Source organism: Bos mutus, chromosome 13 (assembly GCF_027580195.1).
Source record: "Bos mutus isolate GX-2022 chromosome 13, NWIPB_WYAK_1.1, whole genome shotgun sequence".
NCBI classification, from domain to species: domain Eukaryota; kingdom Metazoa; phylum Chordata; class Mammalia; order Artiodactyla; family Bovidae; genus Bos; species Bos mutus.
Window position 1 is genome coordinate 23547142 of NC_091629.1, and position 16779 is coordinate 23563920.

The 16779-nt window shown below is 47.3% G+C and overlaps 1 protein-coding gene across 3 annotated transcripts in view; it reads left to right on the forward strand.

Annotated features, from left to right (window-relative positions):
• DTD1 (D-aminoacyl-tRNA deacylase 1) overlaps positions 1 to 16779 on the forward strand; it is a 135204-nt gene that overhangs the window by 50302 nt on the left and 68123 nt on the right. The gene's annotated exons all lie outside the window — the stretch shown is intronic.

Below are 16779 nucleotides of genomic sequence, written 5' to 3' on the forward strand. Positions count from 1 at the left end.
TCCCTCATCAGGAGTGCATAGCATTTAAAAACAATGCAAATGACCTTCCCTAAATAGGTTAGTTCCTGATGATTCATCCTGTCTTTGCTAGATCCGGGCGATGTTCTTTGAGCTTTTTAGGCTTTTATAGAGATAGAGCTTTTGCTCTTAAGACTTTAGGCTTTTCCTTCATCACGTGTGGTCTGAGGAAGGTTGGAGCAAAAGAGCCGGGGGCTGCCCCTGTGAGCTGAGTGCTCTCAGGAAGGCCATCTGGTGTGGAGGGTCCTGGGGAGCTTCTAGGATGGCATCCCTTGGGACACAGGCTGGCACACAGGTCACTTAGGAGTTAGCACTTGCCTAACCTCAGCGCCGTAGACGCAGCAGTCTGGTTTTCTTTGGTAAGCATCTGCCGAGTGGGTGATGTCCTGTGCGCTTGTTTTGGTCTCAGCTCCTACATAATCATCTGTGAGTCCTGCAGATTACTTATTTGTGCGTCTACCAGATGAAACGCATCGAGTGCGTGGATGATTCCGAGAAGGAACAAAACTCACTCCACGGTTGATTTAAATGACCTTCTGGAGTCGTTCGTTTTGCATACCACTAATGCAGTGTGACGCCCGAGGTCCATTTTAAAGCCCCGTTATGTAACTTTATTGTTGTTATAGGAGGCATTTCTCTATAATCATTTTAATCTGTTGCATAATAAATGTTTTGAGAACCTCTTCTTCAACTGTCTGCCAAAGGGTTTTTAGAGTAAGTGTCTACTTGTATATTCTTCAAAAACAGAACAGAGAGGTGAAGCAGAAGTGCCCAGAGAAGAGACCCTTGCATTGGTCTTTTGAGCCAAGACAGAGGGAAGGGCTGACTATCTTTTCACAGAAGAAATGCTTGGTCTCCATTCTGGGGCCTCTGAATCTCCCCATCTGTGTAGAACGTCCCCCCTCACCCCCATAACAAGCTCCCCTTCCTTAATTTTAATTTTCTTGGCAATTCAGCCTCTCACATGGATGCCATTACCTATCTCCTGTTATAAATTCCCCTTTCCCTGCTTTCCAGATGAGGCAGATGTTGACTCTAGAGTGAATTAGAGCAGTTGGCTCATTTAGCAGCTTTGGATGAAGACCCGAGGCCAACTGGAGGAGCCAAACTAGTGTCAATACTGAGGTCGTAGAGCCGGCGGCTACCATGGGCCACGCCGCATCCTCAGGGCCCCCCAGCCGCCAGTGACCGGCAGCAGGACGGTCTTAGATGTCTCTGCATCGGGAGTGCTGAAGGGAATTGCACTGTTCCGAGGATGGGGATCAGAGGCAAAGCTGTCACTATTTCTGCTGGAGGACAGATGGGGTCTGGAATAAGTCAGGAGAGGAAATTGTCAGTAAAATGCTTTTAAGAACTGGCAAACTGATGTCCTCGTCAGCATGTGTCTTTGCCGTGTCCCTAAGGTTTTCCTCCCTGTCACTGGTGGTTCCTGTTCTCGGTACTAGTTTTTGTCCCCAAGCTTGAGGACTTGGCTCCACCCTGGAGCAGGCTCAGCCTCAGCTGCCCACCGTGATCTAGAGGCCCCTTCCTGGATCCACCCCAACCCCACCCTTTATGCTTCTTGGGTTTCTTTTTTATTTGCTCTGATGTCCATCTTCAAGTCACCTTTTTTTTTTTTTTTTTTTCCCCTAAGAAGAACGTTTGGAAAGTAATCGTTCTTAGAAATCTGAACTGTACATCTTGTCCTTACAGTTGACGGTTGGTTTGTATGAACACAGATGTGTAGGTTCAAAATCCTTCAGGATTCCCGAGGGTTTTCTCCTGCCTCTGGGGATGCTTGCAGATCGGTCCCATTTTCATCCCTCGGCTGGGTGGTAGCTTTCTTTTTTCTTCCGGGGATCCTGTGGGAACCTTTTTCTTTGGTGTCCTGAAATTCCATTAAGACGTGTCCAGTTTTCATCTTGTTTATTAGTAATCCAGGATTTCATAAATCTCAATTCTCTAGCTTGCTTTTAGCTCTGGGAAGTCTCTTCCTCCTGTTATTGTTGCTGTTGTTTACTTTCACCCCTGTTTACTTTTCTGTTCTCTCTTTCTGGAAAGCCTAGAGGTCACTTTATAGTTATTATAGATTGTTCCTCTGTCTTAAATTTTTTCAGTGTTTTCTGTGTCTTTTTCTGTTATTTTTCTCCCTGGGACAATGATTGAATTTTATCCAGCCCTTATACTGAGTTTTAAGTTCTGATAGTCATGTTTTAAGTATCCATGAACTCTCTTTGTTGTTGTTCTGATTGCTGCTTTTTGACCCCAGCTAGTGTTTTTGTTTTGTTTCTTTGTTTTTAGGGGTATTATGTCTTCTTTTCTTTTTTTCAGTTTTGTTGAGATGAAGTTGACATACAATGTTGTATAAGTTTAAGGTGTACACCATAATGATCTGACTTGCATACATCATGAAATGACCATATTAAGTTTAGGAAGCATCTGTCATCTCATATAGATGCACAATTAAATCAATAGAAAAAATTTTTTTCCTGGTGACGAGAACTCTTAGATTTAACTCTCTGAACAGCTTTCATATACAACATACAGCAGTGTTAATTGTATTCATGTTGTACATTATGTCCCGTTGCTTATTCATCCTGTAACTAGAGGTTTGTGCCATTTGGCTGCCTTCATGCAATCCCCCACAACGCCTTTCCCCTGTGGTGACCACAGATCTGATCCCTTTTTCTTTGAGTTTGCTTTTGAAGTATAATTTGACCTATAGTACAGTGTTAGTTGGGGCTTCCCTTGGCTCAGCGGTGAAGAATCTGCCTGCAGTGCTAGAGACGCAAGAGACATGGGTTTGATCCCTGAGACAGGAATATCCCCTGGAGGAGGGCATGGCAACCCACTCCAGTATTCTTCCCTGGAGAATTCCATGGACAGAGAAGCCTGGGGGGCTATAGTCCATAGGGTCACAAAGAATTGGACACAACTGAAGTGACTGAGCACGCACACACAATGTTAGTTCCTGTTAGGCAGCAGAATGACTGGATATTTCTATATGTTTCAAAATTATCACATTTAGTTACCACTGGTCACCATGCAGGGTATTATATGATTCTTGACTATATTCTCCCTCATAACTCATTTATTTTGTAGCTGGAAGTCTGTGCCTCTTAATCCTCCTGACCGATTTCTTTCCTCCCACAACCCTCTGGCAGCCACCTGTTTGTTCTCTCTAGCTATAACTGTTTTGTAATGTTTGTTCATTTATGATTTTTTAGATTCCACATAGAATTGAAATCAAACAGATCATGCCTTTCTCTGATTTATTTCACTTAGCCTAATACCTTATAGGTCCATCCATGTTGTTGCAAAATTTCATCCTTTTTTAAGGCTGAATAATGTTTAATTATGTATACATATAATATACATATATGTGCACACACACATACACACTTAAAATGTGATATATATATGTGTGTGTGTATATATATACATATATATGTGTATACATACATATATACATATATATATATATACACACACACACAGACAGACACACATTATCCATTCATCTATGAGTGGATGCCTAGGCTATTTTTGAATCTTGGCTATTGTAAATAATGCTGCAATGGATATAGGGGTGCATATATTTTTTCCTAACTAGCTTTTTTGTTTTCTTCAGATAAATACCCAGGAGTAGAATTTCTAGATCATATGGTAATTCTATTTTTAATTTTTCGAGGACTCTCCATACTGTTTTCCATAGTGACAGCACCAATTTACATTCCCACCAACAGTGTAAGAGGTTTTTCAGTTTTCCCCATCCTTGCCAACACTTGTTATATGTGTTCTTTTTGATGACAACCATTCTGACAGGTGTAAAGGGGTATCTCCTTGTGGTTTTGATTCATGGAGAGGGGTAGAGGGTTTAGTAGTATTGTCTTTTTAATGCCCTCTGAAAATATTGATTGGATTTTTAAATGTTCATTTCTGTTCACAGAATTATCTCTGCTCAGAGTCAGCTGTTCTGTTTAGTCTACCTGATCCTTCTCTCTTGAGCTGTGGGTGCTCCCCCAAGTGTCTGGCTGCTCTTGGCTGTCTGTCTGTACCTAGGGATGCTGACCCAAGTCAATTAATTAGGTGGTTGGTTGGTGGGTAGTTAGTTTACAGGTAGGTCGATTTGGTCTCCAGTTCTTCTGTTCCCTGGATCAGTGGGGGCACACAGCCTACACACATATGTGGGCAGGAACCTCAGAAAAACAGTGCAGGATCCCTCATCGACTCAGGTTTTAAAAAGGTCTGAGCAAGAGGTGGGAAAGGGTGCTTAACCGAGGGGCAAATTGGAGAGAGCAGCTTTATCCTGTAACATAAACTGAGATTTCACAGCAGTTCTAAGAACGGTATTTTTGTTGTTGTTTGTATTTGTTTTAAAAAGTTATTTTTATTTCTCAACCATTTCTCACACCAAGGACATCTTGCAGTGTCTGGAGACCATTTTGGTTTTAACAGGTGGTTGGGGAGGGAGAATGCTGCTAGCTTCTAGTGAGTAGCGGCCGGGATGCGGCTAAACACCCTGAGACCCACGGAGCATCCCGCACAACAACGGGTTAGTGCTAGTTAGTGTTAGTCACTAGTCGTGTCTGACTCTTGGTGACCCCGTGGACTGTAGGCCGCCAGGCTCTTCTGTCCATGGAATTCTCCAGGCAAGAATACTGGGCAGAGTGGGCTGCCATGCCCCCTCCAGGGGATCTTCCCAATCCAGGGGTCGAACCCACGTTTCTTGCGTCTCCTGCATTGGCAGGTGGGTTCTTTACCACTAGCATCACCTGGGAAGCTCTTTTAATTAGTGAAGAGATGGGAAGTCTGTTAAATAGGTTTTGATTCCCGCAGCCATAAATATTCCATAGCAATGCCTCAGAGTCAGTCAGTCTATACAGAAAGTCTTGTAATGGATTGAAAGCCTCTTTTTAGTGGACGCTTAGATTGCTCCACAGTTTTTACTGCTGTAAAAACCAATTCATTGAACACCCTTTTGTATGTATCTTTGTGCACCAAGCCACTTATTTTCCACAAGATAAATTTTAAGAGGTGAAATTATTGGTCGAAGTGTGCAGCCACTTGCTGTGGGTTGCCAGATTGCACTCCTGAGGTCCAAACTAACTCTCCATCAGCATCATGTAATGTTCCTTTTCTTAAACCCTCATGAAGGCTGAGTATTATCATTGTTTAATCCTTGTCAACTTGGTGGATTCTAAATTGCATCTCATTGTTTTATTTGCATCAGTTTAATTGCTAGTGAAGTTGAGCTCTTTCTCATAAGCTTATTAGGCATTGGCATTTTTTCTTATGTAAAAAATTGCCTATGAACATGAATTTCAGATTCTGATTAATTCATTTCTTGTTTACATTTCTATTTTCTTCTTCACTGATTAGTTTTGGGATTTGCATAACTCAATTTTATTGGCTACATTACTTACTACAATTTCCTTTATTCGTCTCTCAAGAGGCTGGAGTTCTATGAGTAAGTTATTTATGCATTTATTTTTTAAGGATGGGAATGGCCATGATACATTCTGAAGACTTGCAAGTTTGGGGACACCCTGGTTGACTGGGAACGTTTGGGTCATCATCCGTTGCCTTCAGGTTCTATAGGTGTCATCCCAATGGCTGGTTGGCCTCCTTCCTTCCTTACCCACATGTCTGTCTGTCATCATGCAGTCATCCTTTCGTTCATGGGACACCCAGGTCCCTAGTGCTTTACTGCTGCCTCTCTGCTGGCATGTAGTCATGTGGAAGAGAAGATGATGCTCTCTGTGTGGATTTCTCTCAATTTCCCTGACGGCTGGTCCTTCCAGGATACACTTGAGCCCGTGGCATGTCCTTCTGTAATGTCTTTACTTATTGCTTTCTCAGTATCTGCTCTGATCTCGCCTTTTCTCCCTTCCTACACGTGACTTCCAAGTTTCTGCTGTCTTTGCTTATCATCTTTTCCTCTGTGTATTAGGATTACATGAATTGATTTTCCTGAGTCATTAATTTCTTTCCGTAGTATTGGATCTGTGGTTAACTATATCCAGTGTATGAGTTTTCTTGCTTAAATTTTAAATTGCCTATTCAAGTAATTATGTGCATAATTAAAAATATTTAACATATAAAGGCTTGTAATAAAAATACCCTTTTTTGGCCTGTTTTCCCTCGTCCTTGTTCTCTTCCCCACAAGCAAGTACCTCTAACATACTTTAAGCTGTTTCCTTGGGTCCTTTCCCTCTTTATCCCTAAATAATAAACTTTTACCATTTCTTGATGTACTAAGTTCTGACATTATTTATCTCACATTACTGTAGAGGAGGAATCTGCACTGTTCACATCCCCCATCTTCCCAGTGTTGTGATATCATTTTAATTGAATCAGTAAATGGTTTTATGTTGCCATGACCCTGTGACTATGGTCACCCCAGGATCCAAGTTGTATCCTATGTTTTTTTTCTCTTGTTCAGTCTTTTGCTTTTCTGGGAGTGTGTACTTATCTTTTCTTCTTGAGATCCTGCTGAAAGCACTGTTTTGTCCTCTTGCTCCCAGACCTCTGTTTCTAAGCATTATCTCTCTCTAGGAATGGCACCCCAGTCCAGTACTCTTGCCTGGAAAATCCCATGGACGGAGGAGCCTGGTAGGCTGCAGTCCATGGGGTTGCTAGGAGTTGAACACGACTGAGCGACTTCACTTTCACTTTTCACTTTCATGCATTGGAGAAGGAAATGGCAACCTGCTCCAGTGTTCTTGCCTAGAGAATCCCAGGGACGGGGGAGCCTGGTGGGCTGCCATCTATGGGGTCGCACAGAGTCGGACACGACTGAAGTGACTTAGCATAGCATAGCATAGCATAGGCCCCTTTCTGGGAGCCCCTCTGGAGCCCTCGTGCCCACCTGCCCCCGCCCCCAATGTGGACAGGTAAACCCCTGGCGGCTGAGCACCCTGGCTTTGACCTCTCTGTAGGTCGTGTGCGCTGTTTTTCTGGGGCCCATGTCTTCCCCTTTTCTGGATTATTATGTTGCTCCAGATCTGCTCTGTTGGCATTTGTGCAACATGTGAGACCAAGTGGGGCAGAGGAAAGGTTCCCCCTCCTCTTTTTTAAGAGTCTTGCAAATTGAAGAAACATTTTGAATCATTTACAGAGCACTGTTAGTTTCAAATGCTCATGAAGAGTTTTCTGTTACCAATTATGCACTGGAATACCAACACTGAAATGGTTTTAGTGTCTCCTTAAACTTTGCTCCCCAGTGATTAACCAGACACGTGCTGACAGCGAGCTCAGTATCAACTCCAGCCCTAGATGGATGTTGAATAAACCAGGCGCCTGTTATTTCTGCCTCTGAACAGCAGTGGCCCAGAGAGGTTAGCTGTCGCCTGTCACTCTGGAGATTTTCCAGTGAAGGAAGGGCCCAGGGCACAGGCGTGAGGAGGGCTCTTGGGTCCTTTTCCTCAGTGGGGTGGGGAGGGGGTGGTCAACAACAAAACTCTTGGATGCTGAAACACATTGTTGGCCATGTATGTGGGCGACCAGTCTTCAGAGCATTCACCTGTATGAGATGTCACAGGACTGTAAACTGCATCCCTCAGCCCCTTGAATGGGGGACCCTCATCTCCCCCGTGGCCCTCCAGTATCCTAGGTGCCAACTGGTGGAGAATGCGGGGTCACACTGGCCAGTGACACAGGGAGTGCGCACATGAGACCCTGGCTCATCTCAGAGCATCTGAAGCACTTTGGTCGGGGTGCCCCCAAAGTGAGAGGCTTCGGTTCAGGTAGTTAACGTGGATAGTCTTCCCAGGGGGCACAGGGAGGGTGGAAACCAGATGGGGAGGGGCAGCCAGCGTGTGACCCCTGGGCACCCCCTGAGGGACCGAAGTCACCTCCAGAGGTGCTCGCCTTGGGACCACCTGTGCTCTGGCCGGGCCTGCGGGCGTCTTCATGATGAAGGTGCAGATGCTCTGGCAGGAGGTCAGAAGTCGTGGGCTGGTGGGCAGCTGTCCTAACCCTGCAGGGACCCCAACAGCCTCAGCTGCGAGGATGGAGAAGCCCACGCCTGGGCTGACCTCCATCCCACGATGGCCCGAAACAAACCACCCAATGTGTCGCATCGCCCGCAGGGAAGGCTGGGTGGATGGGGGGACAGGCAGCTGAGTAGGAATAAGGCAGAGACAGCAAGCACCCCACCCTCACCTACCACTGTGCATGCCTAAGAGGGTTTTTGTAAACAAGGGGGAAATTAGAAAATAAAATTAGCTTGCACAATTTCAGATGGGAACGGATGCCTCCTTGCCTGACTTCTCCGCACGCCCCCCACCCCCGGCTTTTTTTAATTCCCACAAAAACCTCAAGCAGAGTTAATAATGTATGAAAATTAGGTACCATGTGTGTACTTTGCTTTGTTATGTTTTTATTAAGCAGCCAGTTGATTTAAAAATAACACAACGCAACAGTTGACATAATGGCAGACGCCTTGGCGTGTATGGCAACATCCTCTTTGAATGTTGTCAGATTTTCCATTACACAAGGACACTTTAAAAAAAGAGGTTTCAGAATTATCGCATAATAGGAAATTATATCAAGTTACAGTTCAATAAAACAAATTGCCCGACACAAATTCCAGTTTTTAAAGATGGCTCGATCAGTTAGAACTAGTCCGAGGAAGTCGGTTTCTATAGATTGTTTAAAATCCCACCGTAGTCTGACACTTCTGTCTTCCTGGAGTTTCTCTAGGCTACTCGGGTTTGGCCTACTCTTTTTTTTTTTTTTTTTACCTTCTCTTCTGTCCTCTTCCTGTCCTCTGCCCTCCGGCCTGTTAGGCAGCAGGAGAAGCCGCAGGTCGTGGGCCCAGAGGTTTCCAGGACCTCAGCAGGTGCCCCGCCCCTGAGGGTACCGTGGGCTGGCTCGGGGGCTTCAGACTGAGGTGGGTGCCCTCTCCCAGGTTTCCAGCACCAGCCTGTGTCATTTCTTGATGGATCCCTGCCCATGGTGGAGAGGCTGCAGGCTTCTCTGGTCACTGTGCAGGGGCCCTTGGGCTTTCCTGCACCTCCATGGTGGGGCTGGATGGCTGCCTCCTGTGTGTGTGTGTGTGTGTGTGTGTGTGTGTGTGTGAGATTGCACCTGACCCCAGGAGGAACACCGTCGGTGGAGCATTGCTCTGCTCCACAGCGCATCTTCCTTACTGTCTCAGGTGTGTTAATTAGCCAGCAAAACAGTTGTCTGGTGTCAGTGCATTTGGTGGATCTGCAGGGTGGGAGAGTGGTCAGCAGGCCGGTTTCAATGAATCGGCACCGTCAGGGCATTCTGGCGGCAGGAGTTGGTGGACCCAGGAAGGATGGCGAGCTTATGGAGGGAAGGTTCTAGAGCTGTTGAGAAGGACTCATGGGCTGCTGGGTGTGGGGCATTTTGTCTCTTAGCTCCTGTCTTTACTAACGAGGGGACATGCCAGCCGTGTCCCCTCCTCAGCAGCTTCCTGAGGTTGCCCGCTCGTGCCTCCTGATGTCAGCAGGTGTGGGCCAGTGTCTGCAGAGCCATCGTTACCTCGTGGTGTTTTAAAACGTAATTGCAGAGGAGACATTTGATCTTGATGACTTGCACCATAAGACTTTCGTGGAATCTTTGCAAGGGGTGGGTTGGAACAGAACTTTTCCATCTACACCACGGTCTATAAAAATCCTAGTAACTGACTTCATGGGGCTTGAGCTTTTCTTTTGTTATTTCCTTCACTCTCTGATTAGATTCTGCTCATGTGCAGGACAGAACAGTCTAACAGGAAATAACCAGCATTGAAATATCTCAAGGGCAAGACTATACCTGGTACCACCCTCGTAAGGACGGCACAGGTTTGGCTGCCCCAGCGCTAGGGCTGACCTCAGAAGCCCCTGTCCAGGTGAGCTTTGGCTCCTAAGGAGCCAGGTCAACAGGAAGCTCGGCTGGGAGTCCGGAGGCCTGGTGCTTTCCCCGGCCTGGCCGTGGCCTTGAGCTTGCTCTCTCAATTGACTCCACCCCTCCGTGGTGCTCAAAATCAATCTGGGAATAAGATGACCTGCTCTTGACTTCTCAGAATGCTCAAGGTGACAAATTGGTTGTCACCATCTAAGGGGCCATTTGTTTCCCTGGTGTGAAGACAGACTTTTAAGGGAGGAAATTAACATTTCAGGTTACACTCGTGGGCCCTTTGAGGAGGGAGATGCTCCTTTTAGTCGGCTGTCATCTAAAAGTGAAGAAGACCTGAAATGGTTTTTGTGGGATTTGTGAGAACATACAGAAACACTTAGAAGTTGTAATTATTCACACCTTTTTGCAAAATTGTGTTAGAAGCAAGTCTGAGGCACCATTTTGCTCCAGGAGGGACCCTTCCATCAGGGGTTCCTGGGTACCTGTTATGTTCAGAAATGTAAAGAAATCACTTTTCTCGGTCCCTCCGACACGGCTGCTCGCGCCTGTCAGCTGGGTGGTTGGATGTTCCTGAGAGGGGCAGGCGTGTGGTGGCAACAGCAGACACACGTCTCTGTGTCTCCCCCTTCACACCCTCTCAGCCTGGATGGGTATCCCTAGCCGCAGAGCCATGCCCTCTGCTGAGCTTCTCCGGAAAGAGCAGAATCTCAAGGTGGCTGGAATGCTGACTGTGTGGACCGTGGTGCAAGTCTGGGACTGGCTGGTGTCTGCAGCACCCTGGAGTTGCTCCTTCATTTTGTGTTTTATGTCACTGTCCACTGGATTGTTCCACAGGCTGAAGGGACCCGCCTTTAAAGATGTTTCAGCAGCGAGTGCTGGACCGCCCACCACCATAGCCGTCTCCATCTGACCCAGCCCCCCAGTCAGCTGGCAGAGGTCTCCACCTCTGTCTTGGGTGATGGTTACCCCAGCAGCACCTTGTCCCACCTCTGATCCCAGCCAGGGGATGTTCTGAGTCCTGGCCATGCCTTGCCCTCCCTTCCTCAGCTTCTCCTGGCTCAGCCCTGACTTCCCTTGGCCTCTTGCTTCTCAGCCTTGTCCTCCACAGCCCTTGACCTTCTGGTTCAGTCGCCTCATGCCGGGGGGGCCTGCACCCTCCCCTGTGAGTGTCCTGTAGTGAAGATGAATACAGAGGCAGTGCTGCCTGGAGTGGGCACACCTTCCCCTCCCTCCAGGGACTCCCGCCCCACCCTCAGCTCTGCTTCCATTCAGGCTTCCCTGAACTTGAGGGCCTGTACCCCACCAGCCCACCACACACTGGCCACCCCGTGTTCCCTGGTGCTGATTGCCTCTGCGGCTGCCCCTTGCTCGTGGCCACCCCGTTTATCTGTGGACAGGCTGGAGCCACACTTGCCTCCCTCACCCTGGCCCACCTCTCCTACTGCCGCTGATGGGCCTGCAGGCCTCTCCTGAGGTCAGTACCAGTGACCTCGAAGTGCTCTTCCAGGTCCTCATTGCTCTGGAGGCTTCCCCATCCTGCTTCCTCTTAGCCGAGTATCCAGTTCACTCACCTTAGGTTTGGTCCTTCTGATTCTTCAGCCACAGGTAGAAACATCCAGTCACACTGAGGTCCTGCAGTGGCTTTTTGGTAAACCACTAAGGAGCAGGATCTGGGTCAGGGCTGGTTTTGTTTTCATTTGTTGAAAGGAAATGGCCCCAAGGTCCCTGTGTGTCTCCATCTGCAAGGCTGAGTGCAAAGGAGGGTAGCCGCTTGGCCTGCCATGAGCTTTGGGCAGGATGCTGGGGTCGCCAGTGCTGTAAGCTTCTCCACTTCAAAACGGGGTGGTAATAGTTCCTTTCATGCACACCCAGGGCTGAGAATAAGACCAGGCTGGAGTGGGGATTGCTAGTTATTTGTGTGGTGGACATTCGGCCCAGAAAGCCAGGGCTATGTCTGATTCTCCCCTATGTTCCTGGCACCTTGGACAGGACATGACTTGTAGCCAGTGCTCATAAATTTCTGAACTGAAGCTTATAGATTAAGGCCACATGACTCCCTGGAGAGAATGTAGAGCTTGGTGTCTAGAGGCCTGGGGTGTTGTCCCGTGTCTGCCTCTTGCATCCTGTGGACGACCCCTGAGCAAGTCTCACCCCCTGAAGGTCCATTTCTCCTTTACTTCGATGGGTGTGTGATGAGATGCTTTGCTGTCAGCTGGTCGTGCTCCAGACGTGCCCACATGTAGCTGAAACAGTGAGGAACTTAGTGATCCGTGCCCCCCTCCAAGAGGACAGCTGATTCCTCTGGCTTGGCCCTGCCCCTGCCCCTCCTCAGGGCTTCTGTGTCCCCCAGACACCCCCTCCTCATTCTGAGAACTGCCTCCGTTCTGAGAAGTCTCATGCACTTGTGTTTATTTGGGAGCAAAATGGTCCTCTGAAGCCCCTGGAGCTCCCTTAGGTCCGGTCCTCGTGACTGTGCCTCAGGTCCGTGTGAGAGCAGGCTCAGGGCCACTTCTGAGTAGAGGGAAGAGGAGGGACTGGATGGTGACTGTAGCTCAGGCCACCAGTGTGGTTTCTCCGGGGGATGCTGGTAAGGACACACCTGTTGGTGGGCTGTTCAGAGCAGTCCGGATCAGTTGGGCAGAGGTACAAAGCCAGGAGCCCACCAGGGGGCTGTATCTACCCCAGTGACTTTACCTTTGCCCAGTTGCATGCTTGAAAACAGGATGTGACTGCCCTGGTAGAGCTTAGGGAGCTTGTCCTCTGTGGTGTGGCCGCAGTCTCCACCCTGCCCTGATGTCTCATGTGTGGTCACTTCACTCATGCTCTTGCCTGGAGCCACAGATCATGATCATGTTTTCGGGCCCTATGATGGAGAACTGTGACCTTTGTGTTCAACCAGCTTATTTGTATGTTAGGCACTTAGAGCATGATCATCTTGATTAAAAAGAAAGCTCTTTGTTTTCTCAGTGGATTTAAGCATGAGTCAGGGAGGTTTGGGTCTAAATAGTCCAGTCCTCTATTCTTTGCTACAACCACCCCCGACCTACCCCCCGCCACCTTCAGAGATGCGGCGCGAGAGGAATGGGCTGACCTCGGGATGGTTACCTGGCCCCTGGGGTTGTCTTGGCCTGGAACTGCCTTTGGAAGGTTTGGGTTTCACTTTGAGACACTAGAGCCTGTATGGTTTGCAAACTGCTTTGCAATATGGACCCTCTCAGATGATTAAAAAAAAATTCCCTGATGGTCCAGTGGTTAAGAATCCACCTGCCAATGCAAGGGACACAGGTTTCATCCCTGGTCTGAGAAGATCCCACATGCCATGGGGCAGCTAAGCCAGTGCACCGCAACTACTGAGCCCATGAGCTGCGACTACTGAAGCGTGCGTGCCTGGGGCCTGTGCTCTGCAGAAGAGAAGCCACTGTACACAGCCAAGAGCCGCCCCCTCACCTCAACCAGAGAGCCCACACCAGAAACGAAGATCCAGTGCAGCCAAAAATAAAATAAAAAATCTTTAAAAATGAAAAAACACAGAAACAAAAAGCAAAAGTCCTCCATCGCGCTGGTGTAGGTGTGTCACCACAGGCCTGTCGTGGTTTATATTTTCCTTGCCGTTTGTGTCCTCGTTAACTTGAAAGCCACGGCGTGCTACAGGAGTCTGTATGCACACCCTTTTCTTCTTCTTTTTCTTTCTCATTTGTTTCCTCAAAAAAAAAAAAAAACTCCTTTCTTGCCTTGAGATGTAAATTCCACATTCTGGCTGCATTGGATTCCAACTTTTTCCGAGAAAAGGCTTAAATTTATTAGGTTAGTTCAGAATGTTCTCGCAGAGAAACTTTTACTCTGAGGCATGGAGCCATGTGTGGTCGGGGTTGTTTTAAGATAAATAATGAAAGAGTCAGCATCACATCCTTTACAGAAAGTCGGGCTGTGCCTGTTGCTTCAGTAATTGTCACACGTGATCCACAAGCTTGGTCCAGGGCGGCGGGCACAGGGCTGGGGTGGAAGGTCAAGTGGATGCTCCCGCAGTTTTACTCGGCATTGATGGCACCCCTGGGTCAGTGCAGAATTGGATGGGCGATGTGGGGACCTGAGGACCCTTAGGAAGCCTGCTTCTACTGGGAATTGTTCCCTGTCGTCCAGCCAGGATCTGGTTTCTCAACAGTGTTAAAGAGTGGGAGGCAGATAACAGAATCACAAACAAGCCTTTGTGTATAATGGACTCTCAGCATCACAGAGCCTTGGTCTGCTTGTGTCACTGGAGATGGCCACATTGTTTTATATTTACCTCTAAAGAGGGGAACCAAAACCAAGAGATCCTCTTTGGGGAATAAAAGTCATGCTTTCTCAGAGGCTAGCTTGGAACATATTCACAGTTATATAGGTATGTATAAGTATCCATCTGCCTGCAGACATGTATATGTAGAACACACATGTGTCAACGTGCATACAGACACTGATGTGAATATAAACTGCTGGCAGCAGCTTATCACAGTTCACTGCTGAATGTTGATTTCTAGATGTTTGGATTCCATAACCTAAGGACATGAAAAATAAAAAAGGAAGGGGTTGCCAACATCATGTTTTCTAAGGTCGTTAAACATTTTCTTGGTGGTGGATGGTAAGTAGACTTACTGTGATGATCATTTTGTACTATATACAAATACAGAATCACATTGTACACCCGAAACTGATAAAATGTTATATGTCAATTATGTCTCAGTAAAAATTATTTTAGTTGTAAGATACACACAACATATAATTTAACATCCTGCCCATTTAAAAGTGTACAGTTCAGTATGGTTATATACATTCATGTTGTGCATCCAAGATCATTTTACAAGAAAAAGAACTAGACAGATGGGCCCCATTTCCTGTCCTAATCATTTCATAGAGGAAAGAGTGCCAGAAGGGAAACAAGGCAGGGAGGCTGGCATCTTGTGTGTGTATGCATGTGTGCACACGCCTAGTCAGTCAGTTGTGTGTGACTTTCTGACCCTCTGGACTGTAGCCCACCAGGCTCCTACTGTCCATGGAATTTTCCAGGCAAGAATACTGGAATGGGTTCCCTTATCCTTCTCCAGGGGATCTTCCTGACCCAGGGATCAAACCCATGTCTCCATCATTGGCAGGCAGATTCTTTACCCATTGAGCCTCTGGGGAAGCCCAGCTGGCATCTTGATGAAGGATGTTCCTCCCGCGTCTGTGATAGAAAAGCACAGAGAAAATAATAATCATTTATGGAAACATAACAGTGCAGAGGGACAGAGGGCAAGGAGCTCTTTGTAGCCTTTACTCAGATGTGTAAAATGCTAACCTTCTTGTTTTGCCATTACACCTAAAACTAATATCATGTTGTCTGCCAATTATATCTTAATAATAATAAAAAAAATACTCGCTTGTTTCTTCTTTGCCTAAAACCATCCTGCTCACAGCATCTGTCCTTGAGCTGTTTGTTACCAGGCCACAGCAGGTCATAGAGCTCGGGCTGGAGGAGCTCAGCGTGGCTTCCAAGCATACAGTTCAGCGGTGGTATTTCTTCACAGTCAGACTTTGCAGACGAAGGAAGCCATGTGTTCATTTATGTCCTGGCATGAATCTTATCATTGCTGGCCTGAGTGCCAGTAGCAAGCATTTCACGTCTGGCAGTGGTCAGCAGCCCTGTTCTAGAGCTCGTCTTGTTTTTATAGAAGTTAACCCGGTGGTTACAGTCAGAGCCCGTATATATTCATTCTACTGTGATACCACGCTCTACTCTTTCTCCCCAAAGTTAACTAGTGAACTGACTTTGGTTTGTACTCTCCAAGCCCCTCTTATATCTGCTGAAATCCTGCCATTAAGGCTTCTGAAACTGACATTGGTTTGTATTGACTATAAACTGGGTTTAAAGACTTATCTATGTTGATCCATGTCCATCTGCTCTAGAGGATCACTCTGTATGACTGTGCCACATTCTAATTACCTGTCTTCCTATCGGTGGACACCTGGGTTGTTTCTAGGTTCTTGCTGATACATTAATACCACAGTGCACATGCCAGGGAGCCTTTCCTGCACACACGAGAGGGAGTTTATCCCAGGGAGCTTTCTGGGAAGAGAGTCACCAGGTCAAAGGGGAAGAGAAGGCTTTGTTCACAAAATTGAATTCCCTGCTCAACCAACCTGGCTATTTACTGCAGTTGTTCAGGCACCTGGAGTGGGAGTAGGGGGAGAGAGAATATTAAGTCAACCAGTAATAAATTTGGTTTTCTGGACCAAATTGAAAGTTTCTGATTGTTGATCTGTCTAAAGGTTTAGCTCAGAGTCTAAGAATAGTAAAGCAAGCATCTGGCAGGTTGCTTACAGTGACTTTTCTTCATGTCTCTGGGCTTGGGGCAGAGACCAGTGGGGAGCAGCCAGCCCTTCAGGTTCCCCCTTTTCCATGTGAACAGCAAAATGTTTGCAGACTTGGCCTGGGGAGCCCATGAACCTGGGTGTTGCCATCTGTCAGGCTTTGTCACAGATGGCTCTTCTCGTCCAAGAAAGTCCTCTGGCCACAGCTTGGTCCATCTCCTCAGATGAGTTTCTCAGCATGCCTTTCTGGAGTGCTGGGCATTGCTCAAGAGTTCCAGCAGATCTGTCTTCCCGCTGTCTGGTTGTGGTCTCTGAACAAGCTGGGGAGGCACCCAGAAGGGCAGAAGTGGCCTCGGGTGGCCTCAGGTGGCCTGGGGGACATGTGTGAGGGCCCCATGGCAGCATCTCCAGGTAGCCGCCATGCAGCCCGCTGCGAACACCAGGGCCTGGACCATGGATGAGTCTCAGGACAAACCGAGAGCTAAGGGGATGTCCACATGCTTTGTGTCACAGCTTCTCTTAACCTTCAGTAAATAGGAGAGTGAGCTTATCTAAAGAGCTTATCACTCTTTAGGAAACAGTGAA